Genomic DNA, 14,544 nt, shown 5'->3' on the forward strand with positions numbered 1-14,544 from the left:
GCCCACATACAGGCAAACTCCAAAAACACAGAGATTTTATTCCTTTTTTCAGACTCTCTCTCTTTCCCAGAAGGGGCAGAAGAGCACATGGCATCAGAGGCAATAAATGAACTTGCTCTGAAAAGCACAACCAAGCAAGGAAGCACCAAAAATAACTTTCCTGGATGAAGGGGAGCACAGCAAAACCCTGAAGAACCACCCATAAGTGAATCTCCCATAGAAAGTGGGTCCTGGTATGGGGGTGAGAGGAAAATGGAAGAGAGAATGCACAGATACTCTAAATGAGGGTCAGCTAGGTGCCCCAGTGCCTCTCTCGAGCATATGCCTGCCTGAAAGTCTTGAAGCCTGTGACCCAAGATCCCTGAACCACCTGATCTCCCCAAACGTTCTGATCTCCCTCATTCTCTGATTAATCTGACTCCAACAAAACCTCTTTATTTTATGTCTCTCTGTCTCTTTTTGTCTTTCTCTAGGCTTTTTGCTACCTGCTCATCTCCCTCTTTCTCTTCTTTCTTTGCTACATCTGTATTTCTGCTAATGTTCTTTCTCTCTGTCTCTCTCTCATTCTCTCCCTCCCACCTCATTCCACATCCCCCTCCACCAGCTCCTTGCCCCCCATGACTTCCCCCTGCCCCCACTTCTCCCAACTCCATATTTGTCTGTATCTCTATCTTTCCGTTTGTACAGCTGTCATGACAGGCTCACGACCTATGTGTCTCTCCCCTTGGTTCTATCTTCTTATCTCTTTTTCCTTTCTCCTGCATGGACTCTTTCATTAATGCCTGTGTCTCCCTACACATAGCACAGTGCCTAGCAGATAGCAGGCACCTAATAAATGCCTAATCATTGATTAACTGTGCATCTTTTGGTCTCTTTCTGTTCTTTTGTATCTCTTACTCTGAATCCTGGCTCCACTATTTTTTTGGAGGGGGGAAGTCAGGGCAATTGGGGTTAAGTGGCTTGCCCAAGATCACACAGCTGGTAAGTGTGTCAGGTGTCTGAGGCTGGACTTAAACTCAGCTCCTCTTGACTCCAGTGCCAGTGCTCTACTCACCGCACCACATAGCTGCCCCTGGCTCCACTATTAAAGCAAAATAAGTCTCTTTTCTTCTCTGGGACTCTATCCTCTCTCTGTTTCTTCCCAACCTCAGGATTCTTGCAGCCCTTCACTCCCCACCAACCTTGCTCTCCAGGTCACACGTTGTCTGCTCTCCCTCTCAGATGTGGGGGGCTTATCCAAGCCCCTCAGTCTTCAGAGAAGCTAGCTGCAGCTAGCCTTCCACAGGACTGAACCTTCATCTGCCTGGAGTCTAATAACCACAATGCTGGGGAGACTTTTTAAGGGTGAAGAGTGCATCCTGAAGAATAAGAAGTGAAAATGGGAAGTCAAAGAACAGGAAGTGAAATATTTTTTACTTTTCTCAGACCTGTGAGTCAATTATTGTAGAGAGCTCCTGCCACCAATAAGGAGCTACCTCTAATCTGCAACTTTTATTCATGCAGAGTTGCCCTGGGAAACTGAGAGGTTAAGGAACTTGCCTGAGGTAATAGACAGTTTGTATCTGAGGCAGGACTTGAACTCTGATCTTCTGGGCTTTTCAGCTGTCTCTCTTTCAATAGTTCCTGCATGCTTAATGATTGTGTCCAAGCTGACAACTACCAAATCTTTATTTCCAGTCCTATACACCTTTCAAACTCAACATTTTAAAAACTGCCCCCATTCTCCTACCCCCAAAACCCACCCCTTTTCTGATCTTCCATTTTTTCTGTTGAGGGTACCACCATCGTGCCAGTTGCACAAGTTCACAACTTCAGTGACATCCTCAGTTCCTCCCTGTCACTCACCCCATATGCTCGCTCAGTTGCCAGATCTAGTGGTCTCTTTCTCAGCAATATCTCTCACATGAGTCCCCTTCGTTCCCCTTGCACATATACTGCCCTAGTTCACCAGCCATCATCTGGACTACTAGATTAGCCTCCTAACTGGACTCACAGACTCATCTCTCCCCTCTCCCATCCATTATCTGGACAACTACCAAAGTGATTATTCTCAGGTCCAAGGCTGACCATGCCACTTTTCTACTCAATAAACTGGACTACATCCTTATTACCTAAAGATTCAAATATAAACTCTGTTGTCTTTTCATTTAAAGGCTCTAGATGCAAAAGGAAACTCTTTGAGTGAGTGACTGATGAATGAGTCCTGAAAAGCCTGCTGAAGGCACGATAAAGGCTAGAATAAGATGTTAGCTTTACAAACTTGTTGTCATTCTTAGCTCCTCACTGACACCTCATATACCACACAGTTTCCAGATCTACTAGCTTTTCTCTTTTTATGCTGGCTTGTAAATTTTGTATTGAAAAATGTTTGGTCAAAACACAGAAACTGGCACTTTGAAACACAAAAAAAATATTCAAAGCAAGGAGACATTAAAAAAAACATTTCTTTCCTACCAACCCTACTTTGCCCAATCCAAGGTAAAGAGTACAAGATGGGAGAGGGTTTCTGGTGTCTTTTTTTGTTAATTTATTTTAAACTTAACACAAAATAAGAAAAGAAAATAAGCATTGTCATGTACACAGCAGAACATGAGAGAGGATTCAAAATATACAGTGATAAACTTCCATTTCTAGAAGCCTATATAATAAATATTACACATTGTGTTCATGGCCTTCCATCTTTTCTTTCTTTACTTGTACATTTTCTTCTGTTCTCTGCTGTGCACTTTCAACTTTATTCCTTTTTTTCCCTCTTCCTCCCCTCATCTCCCAAGAAGGCTACAATTAAAGACTAATGCATACATACATATGTATGTATATGTGTGTGTATATGTATATATATATACATATATATATATATGTATATATATATATATATTTGGCATTTAATAGACTATGTGATTGCAAGGAAAAGAGACAGACAGGATATGAGAGTGACAAAGGCAACAGAGTGCTGCATTGATCATAGACTTCTCCTCCACAAGCTACATTTTCAAACTCTGTAAACAAATTAGGATTCTTCTCTGACCCAGAACAGTTTGTTGCTAACTTGGAGGGAAAGTTGAGCCAACACACAGTCAGTAACAGTGGAGCAGAAAAGGAGTGGGCAGCTTTCAGAGATTTGGTGTACTACATTTGCTCACTTAGGTCAGAACACTTGAAAACACCAAGACCAAGGTTTGATGAAAATGATGGGGAAATTCAGAAGCTGCTAAAGGAAAAATGAGAACTCCAGACAGGTTGCCAGCAGGATAGTTCACCCATCTCTTAGAAGGCAGCATTTAATTCTATGAAAAGTAAAGTACAAGCAAAGCTTAGAGTGATGTAGGATTGTTGCCTTGGTAGAAAGGCAGATGAATTCAGTTTTATGCTGATAGAAACAATATAAAACATTTTTATGGTGCCCTGAAGGCTATTTATGGGCAAAAGACCTATGGTATGTCTCAGCTACTCAGTGATTAGTAATAGGATATGATCCTTGAGAGATGGGCTGAATACTTCCATAGTGTTCTCAACATACCATCATCAATCGATGCTGAAGCCACTGACCATTTACCTCAGATTAAAGTCAATCCCTCCCTACCTGATGCTTCAACTGAAGAAGTGGTTTTGATTACCATTAGGCTTCTCTTGTGTGGCAAAGCACTTGGTGCTAATTCTATTCCAGCTGAGATTTATAAGACAGGGGGTCCATTGCTCAAAGAAAAGCTAACTGAAATTTTCCAGGTTATATGGGAAGAGGAGGTTATCCCCCAGGAGTTCAAGGATGCCTCCATTGTCCATCACTATAAGTTAAAGGAAATAGATTGCCCTGTGACAAGCACAGGGGGATTTCTCTCTTTGTCATTGTTAGCAAGATTCTTGCCCATGTCCTCCTTAATAGGCTGATCCTTCACCTGGAAGATGGTCATCTACCTGAGAGCCAGTGTGGCTTCAGAAAGGACCAAGGAACAGTTGATATGGTGTTTGCTTCTCACCAACTCCAGGAGAAATGCCAGGAGCAGAACAGAGGTCTGTACATGACATTTATAGGTCTGACCAAGGCCTTTGACACTGTTAGTCATGAGGGTTTAAGGGAAATTATGTCAAAATTTGGTTGCCTGCAGAAGTTCATCAGCATTGTATGTCAATTTCGTGATGGCATGTTTGCCCAGGTTCTGGAAAATGCTCTCGTGCTTTCCCAGTCATCAATGCAGTGAAACAAGGCTGTCTACTTTCTCCCATGCTTTTTAGCATGATGTTTGCAGCCATGTTGTCAAATGCTTTCAATGAGATGAGCACGGCATCAAGGTCAGCTACCACACTGATGGTAAATTCTTCAACTTGGAAAGGCTACAAGCCAAGACCAAAGTGCAGAGAGCATTAGTGCATTATTTTTTGTTTGCAGATGATCGTGCACTCAATGCAGTCTCTGAAGCTGAGATGCAGCAAAGTAGGGACTGCTTCTCTGTTGCTTGAGCTAATTTTGGCCTAACAATTAACACCAAAAAAACACAGGTGCACTATCAGCCACCACCACACCATCCATGCATGGAGCCATTGGTTGCAGCAAATGGAGAAGTTTTGAATGCTGTGGATAAGTTCACTTACCTTGGTAGTGTACTTTCCAGGGATATACACATTGATATTGAGGTTGACATACGCATTGCCAGAGCTAGCTCAGTGTTTGGGAAGCTCCAAACGAAAATGGGACAGAAGAGTTATTAAACTGATTAGCAAACTGAATGTCTACAGAGCCATTGTGCTGACCTCATTGTTGTATGCCTGTGAAACCTGGCAGTATACCAGTGTCAAGGCAGGAAACTGAATTGCTTCCACTTGAATTGTCTTAGGAAGATTCTGAAGATCACCTGGTACCAGACACTGAGGACTTTACTCAAACTAAACTGCCAAGCATTCGAACTCTGCTTCAGAGAGTTCAGCTGTGATGGGCTGGTCATGTTGTTCGAATGCAAAATGTATCCTTGCCTAAACGACTATTTTATGGAGAACTCACACAGGGCAAGCACTCACATGGTGGTCAGATATACAAGGTCAGCGATTCAAGGACAATCTCTAGGTCTCTATGTACTTTGGAATTAATTGTGTGACATGGGAGACACTGGTACAGGCCTGCTAAACATGGCCTTCCCACAACAGAGAAGGTGCTGTGCTATATGAACAAAGCAGAATTGAAACAGCTCAGAGGAAACACAGGATGAACTAATTTAGAGAATCCACCCCAAATGTTCACATGGACTATTTGTGCCCAGCCTGTGGTAGAGCATTCCAAGCTTGTATGGATCTGATCAGCTACAGTCTGACACAATGAAACTTGACTCTACCATAGTGATGTCATTTTGGTCCTCTTTGAGAATGAAGGACAACAACCAACCATATATACATATGTATGTGTATATATATATATATATATATATATATATATATATATATATATATAAACACAAACACATACAGATACGTACATACATATAAATACATGTATAAATACTCATACATATATAAAACCACATATACATACATATATCCACACATGCATATACACATACATACATAGACACATATACATATGCACATACAAGCAGATCTATTTATATTTACATACATACATATTCTTACACATTGTACATTCATATGCATCCATGCAAGACAATACTATACTTGTTGGTCCTCTGTTTCTCTGAGGGTAGATAAGGTTTTCCTTCAGAGGTACAAGTCTTTCCATATTTTTCTAAGTCCACCAACACATCATTTCTATACCACAACAATATTGCACCCTTATGCTGTCTAGTTGTTTTCAATTGTCTAAAAAAATGCTAACATATAGCACAATTTCCCTATTTTTCCTTTTTAATTATCTTTTTTTAAACATTCAAATATAAATTGTTAAATCTTTAAACACAGAAATAATTTCATGGTTCCAATTCTTATAAATCACTTAAACATATTTAATTATTCCTTTGAAAACATATAAGATATATAAAACAAATTGGATGGACCATTTTTACTCTGGTGCCCTGTACAGGGTTACAGGATTTGAAAGTGTGCTGCTTAATGGGGCCCAACCATTCTGGAGAGCCATTTGGAAATATGCCCAAAGGGCTGCAAAACTGGGCATACTCTTTGATCCATTAATACCACTATTACAACTGTATCCCGAAAAGATCATAAAAAGGGAAAAGGATACATATACACAAAAATCTTTAAAGTCACTCCATTATTAAAGCTATCCATAATCATATAAAAGTGCTCTAAATCACTATTGATTAGAGAAATGCAAACTAAAATGACTTTGAGGTACCACGTTACACCTACCAGATTGACTAATATGACAAAAAAGAAGAATGATAAATGCTGGAGAAGATGTGTGAAAATTGGAACACTAATGCATTGTTGGTGAAGTTGTGAATTGACCCAACCATTCCGGGGAGCCATTTGGAACTATGCCCAAAGGGCTGTAAAACTGCACACACTTTTATCCATTAATACCACTATTAGGACTGTATCCCAAAGAGATCATAAAAAGGGAAAAGGATACATACACAAAAATCTTTAAAGCCACTCCATTTGTGGTGGCCAAGAATTGGAAATTAAGGGGAGACCCATCAGCTGGGGAATGGCTGAACAAGTTGTGGTATATGAATGTAATGGAACACTATTTTACTATAATAAATGATGAGCAGGCAGATTTCAGAAAAACCCAGAAAGACTTACATGACCTGATGATGAGTGAAGTGAGCAGAACAAGAGAACACTAGACACGGTAACAGCAGCAGGTAAGATAGTGTAACCAGCAGGAAAGTCCAAAGAAACCAGGGCACCTAAGACTGGAGCCCAAGGAGCAGTTTTGGACTTGGAACTTAAGGCTGCTCTTTATAAGAATTACCTAAGCAATGAACCTATGCCCATCCCTCCCCAGAGACCAAGGTGGTATACAAGAAAGATTATGTCTTCCATGGGTTGGGAATCTGTTTGTATGTTGGTTATTATACATATAAGTTTGAAAGTATATATTCCTTTGAAACGCTAAACTGTTAGTGGCTAAATGGAACTGGAGTGCATGAAATAATCCCTACCATCAAAGGGAAAAACATCAGTTGGGACAAAAGCCATTGACAGGGAGACCAGGCAACCCCAACACCCTTAAGGGTACTCGAGAACCCTGTGGGAGTACTTACCTAATATCTCTCCTAGGTCTTCAGGCAGTTAGGACCATGACAGGCAATGTCATGTGATTATCTACAATTTATCGTGAACGTATCTTATTGGAACATAGTCGTTTTCATGCTAGGCAACATTAGATAGAGCTCCTTTAGAAGAGAGTCTGTTCTAAAGTATACAGGGAGCTTAGCCAAATTTATAGGAATGCAAATCATTCCCCAATTGAGACAATGGTCAAAGGGTATGAACAGGCAGTTTTCAGAGGAAGAAAGTAAAGATATCTACAGTCATATGAAAAAATGCTCTAAATCACTATTGATTAGAGAAATGAAAATCAAAACAACTCTTAGGAACCACATACCTTCTGTCAGATTGCCTAACATGACAAAACAGGAAAATGATAAATGCTGGAGAGGATCTGGGAAAATTGGAACATTGTTACATTGTTGATGGAGTTGTGAACTGATCCAGTCATTCTGGAGAGCAATTTGGAACTATGCCCAAAGGGCTATAAAAGTGTACATACCCTTTGACCCAGCAATACCACTTCTAGGGCTATATCCCAAAGAGATCACACAAGTGGGAAATGGACCTGTATGTACAAAAATATTTATAGCAGCTCTTTTCGTGGTGGCAAAAAATTGGAAATCAAAGTGATGCCCATCAATTGGTGAATGGCTCAACAAATTGTGGTATATGAATGTAATGGAATACTATTGTGCTATAAGAAATAAGGAGCAGATGGACTTCATTATAACCTGGAAAGACTTATATGAACTGATGTTGAGTGAGGGGAGCAGAAACAGGAGATCAGCATCCATGATTACAGACACGATATCTAGAAGGACTAACTTTGATAGACTTGACTTCTCTCATCAATGCAAGGTTCAAAGACAGCTCCAAAAGACTCATGATGGAAAAAGCTATGCACATCCAGAGAAAGAATTATGGAGACCGAATGAAGATTGAGGCAAACTATTTGCTTTTTTTTTCAACTTCTTTTTTGGTTTTGTTTCTTCTTTCTCATGAATCATTCCATTGGTTACGATTCTTCTTTACAACTGGCCTGTTATATAAATAAGATCAATGTGAAGGTTTATGTAGAAACTACACTGGATTGTATGCTGTCTTGGGGTGGCGGGAGGAGTGGGAGGGAGAGAAAATGTGGAGCCCAAAAACTTGTAGAACTGAGTGTTGTAAACTATAAATAAAAAATAAATTTATTTTAAAAAAAGAAGAGAGACTGTTTTATGCCTTTCTTTGTGTCCACAAAACTGATGGAGTCTCAATGCAGATCAAAGCATACTATTTTATCTCTTTTTTTTCTTTCTCACAGTCTTTCACTTTTGTTCTGATTCTTCCTTCACAACATGACTAAGGTGGACATATGTCTAGTAGGATTGTACATGTATAGCCTATATCAGATTGTATGCTGTCTTGGAGAGAGGGGAGGAAAGGGAGGGAGAAAAAAAGTAGAATTCAAAATCTTATTAAAGTGAATCTTGAAAATTATCTTTACATGTAATTGGAAAAAATAAAATATTATTAAATGGGGTGCTGGGGGAGAAATAAAGCCAGAGCAAATGAAGCAAATTGAAATTAGAGCTGCTGGGAGAAAAATAAATTGAAAAGAAAATAGATTAGGACCAAAGATGGAGACAATTGCTTAAGCAGTGCACTCCATGAAGAAATGCCAAATGCGGGGCCTAGGTATAGTTTATTCTATTTGGTCACACTTCAGGGATAAAAGAAAAGGGAATTTTAAAATATTGTAAAGAAGGTGTGGGAACTGACTATTTCTGACAGTTGGAGTTCTTGGGAAAAAAAGAATGCCAAGATAAAAAATCAAGAGGGCATGTGGACATCTCGTGTATCTAAGATCATCCTTCAGTGAACTGAGAAAGAAAGGGTCCAATATATGCACATAGAGTCTGTTGTGCGAATACACAAAAATTCATTAGGAAAGTAGTCAAGGAGAGGGAGAAAGAAGGGAAGGTTAGCACCAGGGATCGGGAAATGGGTAAGGAGTCTCAGGCGTGGGACTTAGAGGACCAGGTATTCTGAGAGAAAAATACAGTCCTACATACAAGCAAACTGTATTTGCACACTTTCCCCCTCAAAACCCAGTAAACAAGGTGTCAGGTTCATTTTACTTTCATTTCCCAGAATACTTCTGTTTCTCAGAATTATCCCATTCAGCAACAACACTAGATCAGATGCTCAGGGGCTTTGACTTCCTTTTCCTCCTATCAGAATCCAATAAGCAGGATTTTAGTTTCATTTCTCAGATTACTTCTTCTTACCAGAATTCTCCCACTCAGCAACAACACCAGATCAGATGCTCAGGGGCGTTGTCTTCAATAGCTTGCAAAAGTGGCATCAGAGAAAATATCAAAGAGCCTATTGTTCTTGATCCATTGCATTAAAGAAAGTTCCCGCTCCATTGTCTTTCTGATTATCTTCTTCAAAACTCTGTGTGCCTACATGCAGGGACAGCTCTAAACCTGTTGCCATATTTCACAGACAGTCCATTTTAAGACCCTCCCATTTTGGGTGGGGAAGACAAAAACCTCCCAGCCAGTGAATGAATGGCAGTCTTATATAGCAAGGGAGATTTTACCTAAACCAACGAGTCTTCGTGAAAGATGAGTTTTCTGTACCCTTTTTGTAAGGTTGAGCAGCAGATGTCTAAAGCTAAACCTGGGAGGAGAATCCTAATTACTCTTAGCCAACATGGGAAAATGCATGAACACACTCAACTGGGTAAAAGTGATAAATATGGTATTTTAAAAAAATATTTTGTAGTTGACTTTACAGTTCTGATCACACTGTGTTCTATATTTAGATGGATAAAGGTCTAAGGCAGTGGATGACTTATCTTAAAGTCAGTACATCCTCCACAGTAAAGAAGGGTATGACCAAGAGATCACAAAGAATTTCCCCAGAAGTGCTTCACCTCTTATTCAAGAGGCCAATCCTTCTGGTCATTTTGGAGTTCTTGACCAAATGGGTCAACGGATGCTCCTGCCTGAATGTTGGTTATTAAAAGAAGTGGATCTTCAGGAATGAGAAACACAGTTAGAGATGTATCTAAATGACTAGGTTCCCTATTATGGATAGTGGAAATAGAATTAGGTTCCTGTTGGTCAGTGATATTTGAGAACAAATGATGAGGTTAGTCCTGAGCTTTAAACTTGGGAAAAGTCAGAGAACATCAAACTGAGGAACAGAGAATAGAACAATGTCTCTGTCCTTGAAAGCTGGCACTAAATTCTTACCCACTAGATAAATGGACTATTTAAATGCTTGGATAAAACGACTTGGCTGAACTTCTTCTCTTCAAGGATCCTTGAATAACTCAAATAAGAATGTATGCTATGGATTTTTCTGAATTAATATTGCCAGCAATGTAAATGGTTGTTCTCATCTTTTCTATGAGTTTCTGTGGATTTATGTTCAGGTAAACAGCACTCAATCAGTAAACAGTTTAAATGGAACCTAGCTTAAAAGAATTTTTCCTCCAGTAACTCTAAAGAGGGAGAAAACAAGAGGCCACAAAATTAAGCTTTACCTGGCATTTTCTTAAATTTTCTTTTACTCAAATTATCTTGAACAAATTTGAAATTGTCCCGAGACTTTCCTCAGAAAAGGCAAGCAAAGCAATTTTTCAGGAGAAGACAGAATTTCATTTCTAGGAATTTGGCTGAGCTGACCAGAGTGAGCTTCTGATGGATTTGGCAGGATTCAGTTGCCTAAGTGAATAAGAAGCAAAATCATCTAGAAGGAACTGGGGTAGATCATGCATTGGCAAGTTCTTAAGGAAAATAATAAACTGGAATTGGCTTACATGGAAAAATGAGAAATTTCTGGAAACCTTTAAGATTCAGCTCTGATCACCTCAAAGTAAAAGTCGCAATTAATTCTAGGTCACACCTTCTAAAAGTAGGTATGTCCCAGGATTGTGTTTTGGACCTTCTCTTCTCCCTCAATATTATTTTACCTTTGTGATCACATCAGTTCCCACCAATTCAATTATCATCTCTTTGGTAATGATTACTAGATCTATTTATCCAGCCATAACCTCTCAGTTAACCTGCAGACCAATCTCCAACTGCTTATCAGACATCTTGAACTGGACATCCTGTACACATCATAAACTCAACATGGATAACCTATGTTGAATGGCTTGCCTTTCAAGGAGGGTGGGTGGGGAGGGAACAGGGGAGAGAAATTGAAACTCAAAGTTTTAAAAACAAATGTTAAAAAAATTGTTTTTGCATACAACTGGGAAATAAGTCATATAAGCAATGGGGTAGAGAAATTTAGGTAGCTCGGCACCCCTGTGAATAGCGCTCAGGGCCAGAGTCAGAAAACTCGTCCCTGAGTTCACATATGGCCTCAGAGGCTTACCAGCTGTGTGACCCAGTGCAAGCCACATAACCCTGTTTGCCTTAGTTTCCTCATATGTAAAATGAGCTGGAGAAAGAAATTGCGAAGACTCCTGTACCTTAAATGAAGGGTTGGAGGCGACTGAAAAAATCAAACCGCACCAACAACACTGTTATAACATAGATAAAAGCTTATATGGGGGGGAATTTGGAGGAAATGGAGTATGGTCACAAGAACCTGTTCTGGCCCGATGCATTCTGAGAAATGGATGAAGCATCTCTCAGAAGTATTTTTGAATGGGGGGGGAGGGGCTGCAAGAGGGGGACACCCGGTGCAGTGCTGAAGCTAATGAAGGGGATAGTTTTCAAAAGATTAAAATGGGAACTAAAAGAGCCTTTAGTTCAGTTTCTCAATGGGGAAATTAAGGACTAGGGGGCCAGGGCGCTTTGGCCAATTTTTAAACAAAAGTTTACATTTTTTCAAGAAAGTCATTCTCCCGGCTATTCATGAGAGGACCACGGTGGCTGAGGACCAAAATTAATCTGTGTCTGTGTGGTTAAAAAAGCTGTGTCATCAACCAGGGTATTCATTTGACCCTACCAAAAACAGTTCTGTATATGTATGGCTGGACATGCTGTGTAAACACCTGGGGAGGCATTGGGCTCTTTAAAAAGGAAAGCTGAGAAGCAATGAACATCAGGAGATAACAGACACTGAATTCCTCTTAAGAAGCCGTGAATGGACACATGGATTCCACAGTCTAGAAAGCAGATTCTAGAACACTGCCTTTAACCAACTAGCATCAGGTAGCTTTTACCAAGTGATGTTCACTTAGCAGACAGTATGAAAACAGAAGGACAAATATTTCTCCCCAACAACCGGAGACATACTCTATACTATACCACATTGTTACCTGAGGAAAGTGGGATCAGTCCATTATCTCTTTCTCTGGAAATAGGAAGAATGCTTCATCATGAATCCTCTGGAATTGTGATCATTCACTGTGTTGATCAGAATTCCTAAGTATTTCAAAGTTATTTATCTTTAAAATATTGTTATTCTTACCTAAATTGTTCTCTTGAGTCTGCTCTCTTAACTTTGTATCACTTTATATGTCTTCCCAGGTTTCTCTGAAACCATCCCCCTTATCGTTTCTTAAAACACAATAGAAATTTATCACATTCATAAGTCATAACTTGATCAGGAATTCACAAACTGATGGGTACCTCCTCAGTTTCTAATCTTTACCACCACAAAAAAGAACTGCTATTGATATTTTTTACATATGTGTCCTTTATTGCTGAATGAAAGAGTATGCACTTTTTAATAGCTTTTTGGGTTCAGTTTTAAATTGCTTTCCAGTATGGCTGGGCCAGTTCACATGGTCACCAGCGTTGAATTAATGTCACTATTTCCCAACAGCCCTTTCAGCATTTCTCATTTTCCTTTTTTGAAATTTTCCAATGTGATAAGTATTCAGTCATACCTCACAGTTTTTTTTAAATTTACATTTCTCTAATTATCTAAGATTTAAGGCATTTTTCATATGGCAATTGATAGGTTGGATTTCTTTCTCTGAAAACTGTCAATTCTTAATCTTTGACCATTTATCAATCAGGAAATGCCTCCTATTCTTATAAATTTAAATATATTCCCTATATATTTTACAAATGAGACCTTTATAAGAAAAGCTTGCTGCAAAGAATTTTTTCCTAATTTCCTGCTTCTCTTTTAATTCTAGCTGATTTTGTTTGCTTGTGCATAAACTTTTTTTAATTTCATACTGTGTGGGATACAAGATTGTGAAAGCTTCCCTATGAATAAATCAGACAAGGTAATAGTCAAATAGTACAAATTTAGTTAAGATGTAGACTTCATTAGGCCTAAGTTTCATTTTCCTGTAAATCATATGATTTTGGGGAAATCAGGTGGTCTCCCCCTCTCCCCCTCCCCTAGCCTACTCACAAACCATCATCTTAACATTAAAATTTCCCTATAAGGTAATTCTGCAGTTTCTGTGCTAGTATTGGGTAAACGTATTCTGGGTTAGATTGTGAGGCCACCTGTCCCAGCAAATAGGGACAGGGGTCCAGCCTCTGGGGGTGGGATTTCTTAGAATTGTTTGTACAAGGTTATATATCCCCTTGCCTGCCTTCTCCCCCTTGCCTCTCTTCACTACCATCTCCGCCCTGGTAGTGGGAGATGCCCAATTCTCACGAGACTTGATCAAATAAAGCTTCTGTTTTGTTTCTACCTGAAGAAAACCGAGACACCTCTGTTTTTTTATTTGAGCCGGTGGTCTGTTGTCCCACACAGTTTGGGGGCTCATCCGGGATTCCCCTAGATTGGGGAGGGGGTTCTCCTCACCAGGGAGCAGGATCCAGCGCGCACCACAAAGATTTATTGGGGGTTCCTGGTCCTGGTGTGGGGCTCCTCCCCGTTGGGGGAAAATCCCGAAGAGAGGGACTCAGAGGAACAGAAGCTGTGCTAGTCTCCAACATTCCAAAAGTAAGGAGAAACAGAAAAAGTCCAGCCGGCCGGTGTGGAGTGTGTTGAAGTCATAAACAAGTACGCGTACTCTCCGAAGGTAAGCACTCGGAGGTCTGGGGGTTATCTGTTGAGTCTGGGACTCGGGGAGTGCGGTGACAGCTCCCCAACAAATTAGGGTGGGATACAACCCCAACGCAAGGACGCTCTCGAGGACGCTTTGCGGGGGACTTCCTGGGAGCGGGCGACCCTCCCACTCAGTTCGGCTAAGTTCTTTTGAACTTGGAGGGTGTGGTGACGGCCCTCGTAAATTATGGGAACAAAACAATCTGAGTCTGTGCAGTCGGAGCACAAGTGTGAGGTACCTGTAGATAGTCCTTTAGGCAATCGGTTACAAAATTGGAATGAACAACAAAAGTATAAAAGGAAAGGGCAATTAAAACCCATTGCTTTGGAGCAAAATAGAAAGGAAAATGGCCATAGACAAGAGCTCTTAAAATATTTGAC

Source organism: Trichosurus vulpecula, chromosome 2 (assembly GCF_011100635.1).
Source record: "Trichosurus vulpecula isolate mTriVul1 chromosome 2, mTriVul1.pri, whole genome shotgun sequence".
In the NCBI taxonomy this organism is placed as follows: Eukaryota; Metazoa; Chordata; class Mammalia; order Diprotodontia; family Phalangeridae; genus Trichosurus; species Trichosurus vulpecula.